This window comes from Crinia signifera, chromosome 7, assembly GCF_055691185.1.
Source record: "Crinia signifera chromosome 7, ASM5569118v1, whole genome shotgun sequence".
In the NCBI taxonomy this organism is placed as follows: Eukaryota; Metazoa; Chordata; class Amphibia; order Anura; family Myobatrachidae; genus Crinia; species Crinia signifera.
The window spans coordinates 61,708,280-61,722,902 of NC_139223.1; the positions used below are offsets into that span (position 1 = coordinate 61,708,280).

The 14,623-nt window shown below is 53.9% G+C and overlaps 2 long non-coding RNA genes across 2 annotated transcripts; both read left to right on the forward strand.

Annotated features, from left to right (window-relative positions):
• The first annotated feature begins 1,227 nt into the window (after positions 1–1,227).
• On the forward strand, positions 1,228–4,100 carry LOC146019468 (uncharacterized). Its single transcript, XR_014450559.1, has 3 exons — positions 1,228–1,319; positions 2,536–2,759; positions 3,636–4,100. It is a non-coding gene; the product is annotated as an uncharacterized LOC146019468 (long non-coding RNA).
• A 245-nt stretch (positions 4,101–4,345) lies between these two features.
• On the forward strand, positions 4,346–10,786 carry LOC146019469 (uncharacterized). The gene is made up of 3 exons (XR_014450560.1): positions 4,346–4,481; positions 4,892–5,007; positions 10,374–10,786. It is a non-coding gene; the product is annotated as an uncharacterized LOC146019469 (long non-coding RNA).
• Positions 10,787–14,623: the final 3,837 nt, after the last annotated feature.

Here is a 14,623-nt window from a genome sequence, read left to right on the forward strand (position 1 = left end):
ATGAGAATGTATATGAAAACATTAAAAAAAAGAAAAATAAATCTTCAAAAACTCATGTCAACCTTTTTCATTGTCGACCATAGCCGTGCCAGTGTTTTCCATGTGCCATTTAATCCTGGGGTTGCTGTGAATCGCGCGCGGGGGTGGGGGGGAGGGAGGAGGTGAGGGGTGTCCGCGAATCACGGGAGGAGGGGTCGTGGGTGGATGCCGTGAATTGCGGGAGGGGGGGTCGCGGGGGGGGGGTGGGTGCCGCGAATTGTGGGAGGGGGGCGCGGGGGGTTGCAGTGAATCGCGGGAGGGTGGGTCGCGGGGGCGGGGGGTTGCCTCAATGACAGGAGGGGGGGGCAGGGGTGGGGAATCGCGGTAGGGGGGGTCGTGGGGGGCACCGTGAACCGCGGGAGGGGGGGCCCGGGGGGTTGGCGCGAATCGTGGGAGGGGGGGTCGCGGGGTGCCGCGAATCGCAGGAGGGGGGGTGTCACGGGGTGGGGCCGCGAATCGCGGGAGTTACCGGGGGTGCCGCGAATTGCGGGGGGTGTGCTGCAAATCGCGGGAGGGGGGTCGCGGGGGTGCCGCGAATTGCCACAAGAAAAAATCAACACAGAAAGGTCAACACATGTAAATGTTGACATAAGTGTGGCACTTCATTGGTGTCCATGTCGACACATGAGAATGAATATGAAAACATTGAAAAAGTGAAAAATAAATCTTGTCAACCTTTTTCATTGTCTACCATAGCCATGTCAGTGTTTTGCATGTGCCATTTAATCGTGGGGATGCCGTGAATGGGGGGGGGGGGGGGGGGGGGGAGGGAGGGAGGTGCATACCTCCCAACATGACCCTCTCCAGGAGGGACACATTGCTCTGTTTCTGGACTTTCTTCTTAATTTATGGATTACCATCACCAGTGCTTAAACACCTTTCTTATCAATCACCCTGTTTAAAACAGGTGATGACAATCCTAAATTGAGATGGAAGTCCACAACCCAGCGTTACAGCTCCAGACACACTTTGAGTGACAGATGTAGCCAAATATATAAGAGATTTATTTTTTAAGAGGCCCCGGACACTGTATATACTAATAGGGCTGGGCTGCCTGCTAGATAGGCTGTATGCCCGCCCTTGTCTGTGAGGATTGGACACATGTACACATGACCTGTGATTGACAGAGGAGCCGATACGCGTGTGCCGCCTCCCAGCTGCCCCGTCTTCCAGATCACAGGACAGTGGAGTGGACGCGTACTTCCGGGAGCTGCGCCGCCTGGACCACAGGAGGAGACTGGTCAGCCCTGCAGCGCTGCCCTGGTGTGGACCGTCTGGTGGTGAGTACAGTCAGACTGCTGCATGATGTCGCCGGCTACCCCCGCTGCCACCATGTCCTGACTGCGTCTCCTTCCTCCACCCTCCCACGCTGCTGCCTCGGCCTCCCGTTTACTGCTGCACCAGCCGCCCTCCTCCATTTCTACATACAGTATAAGGGTGACATTTTGATGGCTTACAATTTAAGGGGCTGTTGTGATGAAAGACAGTGTGGGGCTGGTGCGATGGTGACAGTGTGGGGCTGTTGCAATGGGGAGACTACAGTGCGGGCATGAGCAATGGGGAGACTACAGTGTGGAGCAGGTGCAATGGGGAGACTACAGTGTGGGGCTGGTGTGATGGGGACAGTGTGGGGCTGGTGTGATGGGAGACTACAGTGTGGGGCTGGTGTGATGGGAGACTACAGTGTGGGGTTGGTGTGATGGGAGACTACAGTGTGGGGCTGGTGTGATGGGAGACTACAGTGTGGGGCTGGTGTGATGGGAGACTACAGTGTGGGGCTGGTGTGATGGGAGACTACAGTGTGGGGCTGGTGTGATGGGAGACTACAGTGTGGGGCTGGTGTGATGGGAGACTACAGTGTGGGGCTGGTGTGATGGGAGACTACAGTGTGGGGCTGGTGAGATGGGGACAGTGTGGGGCTGGTGCGATGGGGGACAGTGTGGGGCTGCTGCGATGGGGAACAGTATGGGACTGCTGCGATGGGGGACAGTGTGGGGTAGGTGCAATGGGGTGTGGGTTTTTTTCCTTGAAATGCCGCCTGCCACCGATGGGAATAAAAAATAATCCGCGTGGCATTATGTGAATTTTGGCTCAATCCACGTGGCATTATGTGAATTTTGGCATAATGTGTAAGGGGCAAGTATAATGGGGTCTATTATTTTGTTGCAGAATGTGTAGAAGTGGTATATGGTGTGGAACACTACACAAGGCCAATTTTGAGTGTCCACACCCTCTTTTCCTGAGCGCTCGCGCACAAATGTATTGACACTATTGACACCAAGGTGGGCCTGTGTACTTTAAATGCCAGGACCTATTTTTAATCCCATTCCCGCCCTTTATCTGCTCTCTGAGCGTGCACACTGGCACCATCTCTTTGCAAGTTTTTGAACAGGATTCTCCTAAACTCACTATGCCGCTATTTTTACATACTGTTGTAGACCAGCATTTTTTTTTTTTTTAAATATGGATGTTTTCCTCCTCTTCCCTTCCCTTCAGGATGCTACTAAAACCTTGCTGCCACTGAGGACCCCCAGGACGTTGCTCAGGACACCGCCCAACATAGATGGGAAGGATACAGGCGGGGAGACAGCTGCCCCAACTCCGCCCCCAGGGCGCTGCGGCAGAGAACAGAGCCCAACGCTGCTGGGAACGACGCTGAGGAGGAGAGAGGTGCCCTATCCGACAGATGCTGCAGTACCCCCACCTGCGACCGATTCTATGTGAGTGCACTCTTCGGTCACGACTGGCGAAGAGTATGTCTTGGGGGGGGGGGGGAGGGGAGAGGAGGTGCAAGATTAATCTGCTTTGGGCTAAGGGAAGAGGTGTGGCATGATGCTAGGTGGTGGGTTGTGATTACATGTAATGGGCATTAAGGGGTTTAGCAGTGGTGTCAAACTCATGGCCCTCCAGCTGTTGTGGAACTACACTTCCCAGCATGCCCTGCCACAGATTTTAGCGATCCATTATATAAAATCTGTGGCAGGGCATGTAGGGATGTGTACTTCCACAACAGCTGGAGGGCCGTGACTTTGACACCACTGGGTTAAGGCATACCTTTTAAATATGTTTTAGGTACACGGTAACACCATAATGTCCCCCCTTCTGTTATTTTGTTTGTTTAAAATAAAATTGATGGCGCCATCTGTGTGTGTATATATGTATATGTGTGTATATATTCGCTCCCTCACCACCGTGGCAAGCGATCCACGTCCCCCCCTTGTCGGGATTTTGGCGGTCGGGATTTTGAACGCCGGGATCCCGACCGCCGGGATTTCATACTGAATCCTCGCTCCCTTACCACCTCCTTCTCTTCCGATTCCCCTCCTCTGCTTCCCCTCCTCCTTTGCTATGCTTCCCTCCTCCGCACCCCCTCTCCCCCTCCACTGCTCTTCTGCTCTCCCTTCTAACTCTTCCTCTACTCTGCTCCCCATCCTCCTCTGCCCCCCCTCCTCCTCACCTCCTTCTTCTCTGATCCCCCTCCTCTCCTCCACTTCCCCCTCCTCCACAAACCCTATCTTCCTCTCCCCTGCTCTCTCTTTCCCCTCTATCTCTCTCCTCCTCACCAATTTCCCCACACTTCTCTATCTCTCTTTCAGACTGCCGGTGACCCCGTGCTGGGGTGCAGGAAGAGAAGACTCGGCGCCATGGAGTTGGAGCAGGAGGAGATGACTAGCACTGGGGAAAAAAGAGTGCAGAAGACCCATGAGCAGGGGCCGAAAACATGGTGTTTCCATCACTGCTGATCATGTAGAATGAAGCATCGATGACAAGAGGTACATAGCACCTGTGTATACTGCTCTCCCTTCTCCGCTCCTTCTCCACACCTCCACTTCCCATCCTCCTCACCCCCTCTCCTCTGCTCCCCCTCCTCCTCTCCTTCACTTTCCCTCCTCTGCTCCTGCTCTCCTTTCTTCTCTCCTCCTTTCCCTCTCCTCCTTTCCTCAGCTCCCCCACCATCTTCTCATCTACTCTCCATCCTCCGATCCCCCCTCCTCTCCTCTGCTTCCCCTCCTCCTCCGCTTCCTCTATTCTGCTCCCTCTCCTCTTCCGCTCCTTTGCCCCCTCTCCTCTTCCACTCATCCGCTCCTTCTTCCCTTATCCCCCTCCTCTCCCCTGTTCTCTCTTTCCCCTCTATCTCTCTCCTCCTCACCAATTTCCCCACACCTCTCTCTCTCTCTCTCCTCTCCTCTCCTCTCCTCTCCTCTCCCCCTCTTCTCTCTCTTCTCTCCTCTCCTCTCCTCTCCCCCTCTTCTCTCTCTTCTCTCTCTCTCGGACTGCCAGGGACCCAGCTGTGGGGTGCAGGAAAAGAAGACCCAGCGCCGGGAAGATGAAGGATAAGATGACTAGCACTTGGGAAAGAGAATGCAGCAGACCCATGAGCAGGGGTAGAAAACCCGGCATTCCATTGCTGATCATGTAGCATTCAGCGCCGATGACAAGAGGTACACTGCGCCTGCGTATACTGCTCTCCCTTCTCCACTCTTTCTCCACACCTCCTCACCACCTCTCCTGCTCTACCTTCTCTGCTTCACCTCTCCCTCTCCTATGCTCCCCTCCTCCTCTCCTTCACTTTCCCTCCTCCGTTCTTGCTCTCCCTTCTCCTCTCCTTCCCTTCCACTCCTCCTTCTCCTTCCCTCATCTCCCCCACCTCCTCCTCATTTACTCTCCATCCTCCGCTCCCTCCTCTCCTTCCCCTCCTCGTACGTTTCCTATATTCTGCTCCTTGTCCTCTGCCTCCACTCTTCTGCTCCTTCTTCACTTATCCCACTCTTTCTTCCACTTCCCATCCTGCTCTCTCTTTCCCCTCTATCTTTCTCCTCCTCACCAATTTCCCCACACTTCTCTCTCTCAGACTGCCGGTGACCTTGTCCAGGAGGAGATGACTAGCACCGAGGAGAGAGAGTGCTGCAGACCTGGGAGCAGGGGCAGAAAAACCATCGCTACCATCGCTGCTGATCCTGAGAGGAGGTACACAGCGCTGGCTTGCACTGCGCTCCCTTCCTCACTCCTCCACACCTCCTCCTTCCCCTATCTACTCCTCTCCCCCTCTGCTCCTCTTGTCTGCTCCTGCTCTCCATTCTCCCCTCCTCCTCAGCTCCCCCAACATCTCCACTCCCCCTCTCCTTTGCTTCCCTCCTGCTTACCTCCTCTCCTCCGCACCCCCTCCCCTTCTCTCCATTCTTCACTCATCCTCCACGCCTCCTCTCCTCCTCTTGTCTGCTCCTACTCTCCGTTCTCCAACGCTCCTCAGCTCCCCCACCACCGTCTCCGCTCCCCCTCCTCCTCTCCTTTCCCACCACCTCTCCTCTGCTTCCTCTCCTCCCCCGCTACTCCTCAACCCCTCCACTGCTTTCCCTTCTCCTCTCCTCTGTTCACTACCTCTCCTCCACTCCTTCACTTCCCCTCCTCACCCCCTCTCCTGCTTTCCTATGTCTGCTTTATCCTCTCCTCTGCTCAACTTCCTACTATCCTCCACCGCTACCCCCTCCTCTCCTCCGCTCTCCCTCTTCTGCTCCCCTTTATTCCTCCTCTCCTCTGCTTCCCCTCCTCCGCTCTCCCCCTCTCCCCTTTTTCTCTCCCCTGCTCTCTTCCCCTTTAAAGCTCTCCACCCCACCACCTTCCCCACATTTCTCCTTTCTCTCAGTCTCTACCTGACGTTGTCTTTCACCTTGAAACACACTCTCTCTGTCTTACTCCCTGTCTCTCCCTGATTCTCTCTGTATCTCTCACTTATTCTCTCTCCCCCTTTCTCTTTTCTGACACCCTATCATTCTCTCTCTCTCTCCATCTCTTTCCCTGACACCCTCTCTTACTCCGTTTCTCCCCTTTTCTCTACCTGACACCCTCTTACTCCATGTCTCTCCCTGATACCCCTTCTCTCCCCTGACATTCTCTCTATATAATTATTTCTCCCTGTCTCTCTCCCTTTCTCTCAATGACACCCTGTAGGCTATGCCCGGCTTTCATCCCCACCGCTGCTGGACCCATGGTAGGCTGGCAAAGTAAATAGCCTGCTATAGTGCTTCTTTTCTGCCCTATAGTGCATTTTCTCTGCCTTGCATCCCCACTGTCAAGCTCTCTGACCCTGTGTCCCCTGATTTCATGATCTCTGTCCCTGCATCCTCGCTGTCATAATCGCTGTCCCTTCATTCTTACTGTCGCATAATGTGAATTTTGGCTCATTCTCCGTAGCACCATAGCCAACATTTACCATACCCCCATATGTGTGTATATGTGTGCTCCAAAACGTTGCAATAAACAGTCATCACTGACTCTGAAAGACCTTGGAGTGCTGTGTGGTGAGCGTTCTCCCTATTAAGGGATCTACCCCCACCCATATTGTAATATATAATCTATCCTGGAAACGCCCCTCTACAAATCTTGCATTTGGTCTTACCTGAATAACTTGTCGACCATGCCCATGTCAACCTTAGGCTTGCATCGACCTTCTGTCATTTCTGTGTTTAAAAAAACGCACAAGGTGAATATTATATACTAGGTGATTCATCGCGCCCTACGGGCGCTCTTCACACCGTCGTAAGGGGCTGCGCCCCCTTAATTTGTGAACATTTGTATATGAGAAAAATGGTTAGAATTGTATGAAAGATGCCTGCATTGCAACTTGAGTTATAGGTGAAATGTGTTAAATAGAGAGCATATGATGTGGAAGGGGGTGTGTATTGTTTTGTTTAATTAAAAAGCGGTTACAGAGTAAGATGTACATTGATAGTGTGGATGGTACAGTGACATTTGTGGGTGTGGGGGGGGGGCTGTGTGTTCGTGTTGTTTAGGTGTGTGTGTGCAATAGTATAGTAGGGTGTTTCTGAGTCAGCGGCTCCCCACTGGTGGAGGTCACGACACAGGAAAACAGGAGGCTGGGTAGTGATAGGGGTGTGTGGGCACAAGGGAGACTAAAGAGGAGGGTGGGAGATACTGTGCAGCTTCTGCCAGTGAGTGAGGGTCCAGCGTGGCAGTACAGTATGGTGGCCCTTAGTCAGTGTCTCCTCCTACTGGGTGGGAGTTCGGGTGCATGAGAGCAGGAGGCTGGGCTATGAGGCATGATAGGGGCATGTGGGCAAAACATTGTCAGCGACTCCCCAGTGGTGGAAGTTACGGTTCAGGAGAGCAGGAAGCTGGGTAGTGATAGGGGTGTGTGAGTATACGGGGGACTAAAGAGGGGCTTAGGGGTGCTGCCGTGGGTGGATGCCGTGAATTGTGGGAGGGGGGGGGCGCGGGGGTTGCAGCGAATCACGGGAGGGTGGGTCGCGGGGGCGGGGGTTTGCCGCAATGACAGGAGGGGGGGTCAGGGGTGGGGAATCGCGGTAGGGGGGTCGTGGGGGGCACCGTGAACAGCGGGAGGGGGGGCCCGGGGGGTTGGCGCGAATCGTGGGAGGGGGGGTCGCGGGGTGCCGCAATCGCAGGAGGGGGGGGTGTCACGGGGTGGGGGCCGCGAATCGCGGGAGTCACCGGGGTGCCGCGAATTGCGGGGGGTGTGCTGCAAATCGCGGGAGGGGGGTCGCCGGGGGGTGCCGCGAATCGCCACAAGAAAAAATCAACACAGAAAGTTCAACACATGTAAATGTTGACATAAGTGTGGCACTTCATCGGTGTCCATGTCGACACATGAGAATGTATATGAAAACATTAAAAAAAAAGAAAAATAAATCTTCAAAAACTCATGTCAACCTTTTTCATTGTCGACCATAGCCGTGCCAGTGTTTTGCATGTGCCATTTAATCCTGGGGTTGCTGTGAATCGCACGCGGGGGTGGGGGGAGGGAGGAGGTGAGGGGTGTCCGCGAATCACGGGAGGGAGGGGTCGGGGGTGGATGCCGTGAATTGCGGGGGGTGGGGGGTGTGGGTGCCGCGAATTGTGGGAGGGGGGCGCGGGGGGTTGCAGTGAATCGCGGGAGGGTGGGTCGCGGGGGCGGGGGGTTGCCGCAATGACAGGAGGGGGGGTCAGGGGTGGGGAATCGCGGTAGGGGGGGTCGTGGGGGGCACCGTGAACCGCGGGAGGGGGGGCCCGGGGGTTGGCGCGAATCGTGGGAGGGGGGTCGCGGGGTGCCTGGAATCGCAGGAGGGGGGGTGTCACGGGGTGGGGCCGCGAATCGCGGGAGTTACCGGGGGTGCCGCGAATTGCGGGGGGTGTGCTGCAAATCGCGGGAGGTGCCGCGAATTGCCACAAGAAAAAATCAACACAGAAAGGTCAACACATGTAAATGTTGACATAAGTGTGGCACTTCATCGGTGTCCATGTCGACACATGAGAATGTATATGAAAACATTAAAAAAAGAAAAATAAATCTTCAAAAACTCATGTCAACCTTTTTCATTGTCGACCATAGCCGTGCCAGTGTTTTGCATGTGCCATTTAATCCTGGGGTTGCTGTGAATCGCGCGCGGGGGTGGGGGGGGAGGGAGGAGGTGAGGGGTGTCCGCGAATCACGGGAGGAGGGGTCGTGGGTGGATGCCGTGAATTGCGGGAGGGGGGGTCGCGGGGGGGGGGGGGTGTGGGTGCCGCGAATTGTGGGAGGGGGGCGCGGGGGGTTGCAGTGAATCGCGGGAGGGTGGGTCGCGGGGGCGGGGGGGTGCCTCAATGGCAGGGGTGGGGAATCGCGGTAGGGGGGGTCGTGGGGGGCACCGTGAACCGCGGGAGGGGGGGCCCGGGGGGTTGGCGCGAATCGTGGGAGGGGGGGTCGCGGGGTGCCGCGAATCGCAGGAGGGGGGGTGTCACGGGGTGGGGCCGCGAATCGCGGGAGTTACCGGGGGTGCCGCGAATTGCGGGGGGTGTGCTGCAAATCGCGGGAGGGGGGTTGCGGGGGTGCCGCGAATTGCCACAAGAAAAAATCAACACAGAAAGGTCAACACATGTAAATGTTGACATAAGTGTGGCACTTCATTGGTGTCCATGTCGACACATGAGAATGAATATGAAAACATTGAAAAAGTGAAAAATAAATCTTGTCAACCTTTTTCATTGTCGACCATAGCCATGTCAGTGTTTTGCATGTGCCATATAATCGTGGGGATGCCGTGAATGGGGGGGGGGGGGGAGGGAGGGAGGGAGGTGCATACCTCCCAACATGACCCTCTCCAGGAGGGACACATTGCTCTGTTTCTGGACTTTCTTCTTAATTTATGGATTACCATCACCAGTGCTTAAACACCTTTCTTATCAATTACCCTGTTTAAAACAGGTGATGACAATCCTAAATTGAGATGGAAGTCCACAACCCAGCGTTACAGCTCCAGACACACTTTGAGTGACAGATGTAGCCAAATATATAAGAGACTAGGTGATTCATCGCGGGCGCTCTTAACCTGTGAGCCCCTTTATGTAGGGGTGGGTGTACTGCAGGATGGAGAGGGGGGCGGGTGCGATGTTGCCTGTGGTGGATATGGGGGTGCTGCGGGTGGCAGAGGGGTAGGTGTGGTGGTGCGGTGGGTGAGGGTCGGGTGCAAGAGTGCTTGGGGGTGGTGTGGGTGGGAGAGTTGTTGGTGTGGGGATACTGTGTGTGGAATAGCAGGTGCAGGGGTGGGCCATGTGGGTTGGTTAGGAGCAGGGGTGCACGGGTGGACTGAGAGGGGGTGTGCTGTGGGAGCGGGGGAGGTGTGTATGGGGGAGGAATGGATGCATGGGTACTGCACGTGGGGAATGGGGGTGTGCGGTGTTGGTGCGGCTGGGTGCAGGGGTACTGCATGTTGTGGAGGTCTGGGTTGGGGGGGTGCCGTGGGAGGGAGCAATAGTACCATGGGTGGGGGTTATTGGCAGGTGTGGGGTTGCGGCAGGTGGGGGAGAGTGTTTGGTGGTGGTGCGTGAGGGGCAGGTGTGGGTGTGCTGCAGGTAGTAGAGGTGCGGGGGGGGGGGGCTGTGTGTGTGCTCTTGTTTTGGTGATGGAGGGATGGGTGCAATGGTGGTTTAGGTGTGTGTGTGCAGGGGGTGTAGGAGTTGGGGGTGTGCGTGGGTGACGGTAGGGGTGTGGGTGTGATGTGGCATGGGGTGAGTCCGGTGGGGCGTTGGTGGTGGAGGGTCGGGCTTTGGTTTGCTGTGGGGGGGGGGGGTTAGTCTCCAGGGACTGCCAATAATGACAAGTAGATTTCTGCTTGCACTCCTCCCAGTTTGTGAGCAGAAATATGACAAAACTAGAGTGGCGATGCACTTTTAAGCGATCAAACACACGAGTACCGGCATTCTCCAATATAGCATTACGCTGATTAGAATAGCTCTGTGACCTCTCTCCCGGCAGTATACACAGCGCGAAGAATATAATCAACCCCAATATTATTAGATAATTGGAGTACTTTTTAATCACAATGCTTTTGTTTCATTTACAGGAACAAAAATGAAAAATCATAAAAAGTCACTGTGTGACATCATACTGTACATGCTTTGCTGTCAAAACCTACAGTCTTAGACAAATTTTGGATAGTGGAAGGCCGACTCAAGTTGAAAATCTCGGAAACCAGAGATTAGAAATTCCTTATCCTAGGACAGATTCTTCTATACATGCAATCGCACCTGTTGAAGTGTATTTGCATTCTTCAATACCTACAAATGAATACTACTTCCCAACAGAGGAAATATCCATCCTATGGTATAACACCCTCATCCCCAGCCAGGTCAACGCAATCCCACTGAGCCTTTATTTAGACTGAGTATTAATGCAAGAGGAAGTGGAATACAGACATTTCAATAGCTCCCATAAGTGTTATGCTAACGACAGTTATTAAAGCTTTACATAGCTACACATTGTGTACGTTGTCTCTTTTTTTATTACCTAGTTACAACTCCAACAGTTTCTTAGCTGGAAACTAAGGGGTGTACTCAATACGGGAGAGGTAACTATACGGTGAGCAGCGCTGATAGCCTGCCATCAGTATTTAACGCTTCCCCCTCACTCACCGTTTCCACCTTGCCTGTTCCTTGAGATGAGGTGGAAATGGCGAGTGTGGCTGTCAAAACAGTGAGGTTTGCCACAAAATGCGGTGGGCTCACTGCATTTGCAGCGAACCTCACCATTTAGGGGAAGCCTCGCCGTCCTCTGACGGCGAAGATTCCTGGAACGTAGAAAGCGGTGAGGTGGCTGGACGTGAGGATGGCATTTCCTCGCCAAAAAATTCCATCCTCTCCGCCCGTGTGTCTGCACATTGAATACACGATTTTGTCTTATATACTGTAGAATGTATAGTTGAAACTAGCTATACCGGGGGAAGCGCCGTCGGAAGAGGACGCGCGCGCATCCCCTTTCGCAGATCGGCTGGCGGGGGATGGCGGCTGGCAATTCTTCCGCCATACCCTGCAAAGCTGCGACCGGCTCCATCTGTACCTTAATCATACACATATTGAGGCATATTCAATAAAAACGTTTATAATTATGTAATAGCTCTATATTGATATATGTGATTTGTCATAGTTTGTCAAAGTAGTACTTCATATGTACTTTTGCTGTGATATTGCTATTCAAATATATTCAAAACATTTTTTTACAAATATCTTAAACATTAAGTGTTAAGCAAACTTGCAAAATGGATTTATTTTTGTGTGCTTAAGTTCTTTTTCTTTAAATCAAAGGTTAAATTTGGATTAGTAACAGGCCATGCTTTGCAATTAAATGCTGCTCAGGTGCATACTGTAGGTGCCGATTCTGTGGGTGCACAAGGGCCCGAGCACCCACGGAAAATGATGAGCACCCACGGGCCTGAGTCCCGCTGCTGGGCCGCCATATTAACTTGCTAATTTGCGGCTGCAGCACCCACATCGCCGTACCAGCCACCTAGGAAACAGTATGCCGGGAAGAGTGTATTCTGTCCGCAGAGTACCTGCACTGTGGGGGCATTTTATGTATGTGGAACTCTGTTGCCTTAATTTGAATATTGGAGACAATTGTGCTCCATAATATAAATTGGTATTTTGTGGCCACACCCCTTCCCCATGAAGCCACTCATAACTGCAATCATGGGGTTTGTCTAACATCATGGGGTTTGTACAGATTGTACACACGGAGCAATATATTAGTGAGCAATATATTGCTCAGTGTCCTGATTTCATCAGCGACCAGAGATGGTCACTGATGAAAGAAAACACTGCCAGGGGAAGTCTCACGGGGAAAGAGCCGATTGCCGGGGGAAGCTGCTTGACAGCGACCATATCTTCTGCGATAAAGGCTGAAATTGCATTGTGTGTACAGGTCTTTAAGGGGCCTACACGAGGCAATTTCATTGCATTTTCAAAGCATTAAATCAGTAAAATTAGCACTTGTTCAGAAGTAGATCGAAAAGGTTTTAGGCAGGGGCGTAACTCGAACCTTGTGGGCCCCACAGCAAAATCTCCATAGGGCCACACACACACACACACACACACTGTTGTCACTACAATGCCCCTTAAGAGGCAGTATAGTGCTGTCACCTGCAGTGGCTGGTGGGCAATGGGGGAGGTGTTGCAGGAACAGGAGCGAGCATGCGGTCACCTGCAGGGGCAAAGGGGGGGTGCTGTCACCTGTAAAGGGTGGGGGGGTTCGCAGGCAGAGGAGGAAGTATGGGGCATGATGTCACCTTCAAGGAGGGGGTGGTACAGGAGGGAGCAGGCTGTCACCTGCAGGGCTATGGGGGAGGGGTCCGCAGTCACAGGAGGGAGCAGATGGCAGGCTGGGTGGGCAGACAGGCTGTCCCCTGCAGGGACAAGGAAGGGCCTGCAGGCTGACACTTGACTGGGGGGGAGGGGGTCGCTGGCATCCCAGCAAGTTACTTGTTTGTGGTCACTGAGTTCAGTGTGTACAGCCAGCAGCCATCCAGACCCATGCCGTGCTGCCTGGTAAAATGTGCTGGATCACCCTCACCCATTGTCCCTGGGCACAGCAGAAGAAGGAGCTGCCAGGCGCCGCTGTAGCTAGTCATATAACCTATGCGTGCACCCAGCTATTTTGAAAGGCAACATTTATTAGCTTCTTCATCAGGACATAAAAAAACAGTACAATATTGAACATATTTATACATATCAAGCACACAGCGTTACCAGCGTCATCTGAGCGTTGCACCATCACAGCGCAACTGCACCTACGTCCACATGTCACCACGCTGCCGTAATCAGCACATAAACAGTGATGTGCATCACACAGCCTTGAACACCACCAACATGTATTAGTTGCTATTGACGCACAGCACTACACAATCATTAGAAACATAATAGCAACAATAAGCAAAATACAAGCATACCATGCAGACAGTATGATTAAACAATACAATCTAGACAAAAGGAGAATGATTGTAAAACACAATGCAAGCCTAAGATCTCATTGAGTGCTAGTTGTCTCCTCCATCTCCCCGGTGCTGGGTCTTCTCTTCCTGCACCCCACCACTGGGTCCCCGGCAGTCTGAGAGAGAAAGTGTGAGGAAAGTGGTGGGGAGGAGAGAGAAACAGAATGGGAAGAGAGAACAGGGGTGAGGCGAGAGAGAGAGAACAGGGGTGAGGCGAGAGAGAGAGAACAGGGGTGAGGCGAGAGAGAGAGAGAGAACAGGGGTGAGGCGAGAGAGAGAGAGAGAACAGGGGTGAGGCGCGAGAGAGAGAGAGGGTGAGGCGAGAGAGAGGGTGAGGCGAGCGAGCGAGAGGGTGAGGCGAGCGAGCGAGAGAGGGTGAGGCGAGAGAGAGAGGGTGAGGCGAGAGAGAGAGGGTGAGGCGAGCGAGAGAGAGAGGGTGAGGCGAGAGAGCGAGAGAGGGTGGAGAGAGAGAGGGTGGAGAGAGAGGGTGGAGAGAGAGAGGGTGGAGAGCGCGAGAGAGAGGGTGGAGAGAGAGAGAGGGTGGAGAGAGAGAGAGAGAGGGTGGAGAGAGAGAGAGAGGGTGGAGAGAGAGAGAGGGTGGAGAGAGAGAGAGAGAGAGAGAGGGTGGAGAGAGAGAGAGGGTGGAGAGAGAGAGAGAGAGAGAGAGAGAGAGAGAGGGTGGAGAGAGAGAGGGTGAAGAGAGGGAGGGTGGAGAGAGAGAGAGAGGGTGGAGAGGGAGAGGGTGGAGAGAGAGAGAGGGTGGAGAGAGAGGGTGGAGAGAGAGAGAGGGTGGAGAGAGAGAGAGGGTGGAGAGAGAGAGAGAGGGTGGAGAGAGAGGGTGGAGAGAGAGAGAGAAAAGGAGAGGGGGTGTGGAGGAGGGGAAGTGAAGGAGAGGAGGGGGGAGTGGAGGAGAGGGGGAGCAGAGAAGAGGAGGGGGTGCGGAGTATAGGAGGTGAGCAGGAGGGAAGCGAGAGGAGGAGGGGAAGCAGAAGAGAAAGGGGAGCTGAGGAGTGAGAGGAAAGAAGAAAGGAAAGTAGGGGAGGGGGTGAGGAGTATTGGAAGCAAAAGAAAGGAGGGGGAAACAGAGGAAAGGAGGAGGGGGAGCGGAGGAGGTGGTTGGGGAGCTGAGGAGGAGGGGAGAACAGAGAGCAGGAGCAGACAAGAAGAGGGGGAGAGGAGGAGGAGAGGAGGCATGGAGGAGGTGCAGAGAAGGGAGCGCAGTGCAAGCTGGTGCTGGGTACCTCCTGTGACAATCCGCAGCGATGGTAGCGATGATTTTGCTGCCCCTGCTCCTGGGCAGACTGGGTCTGCTGCACTTTCTCTTCTTCTGT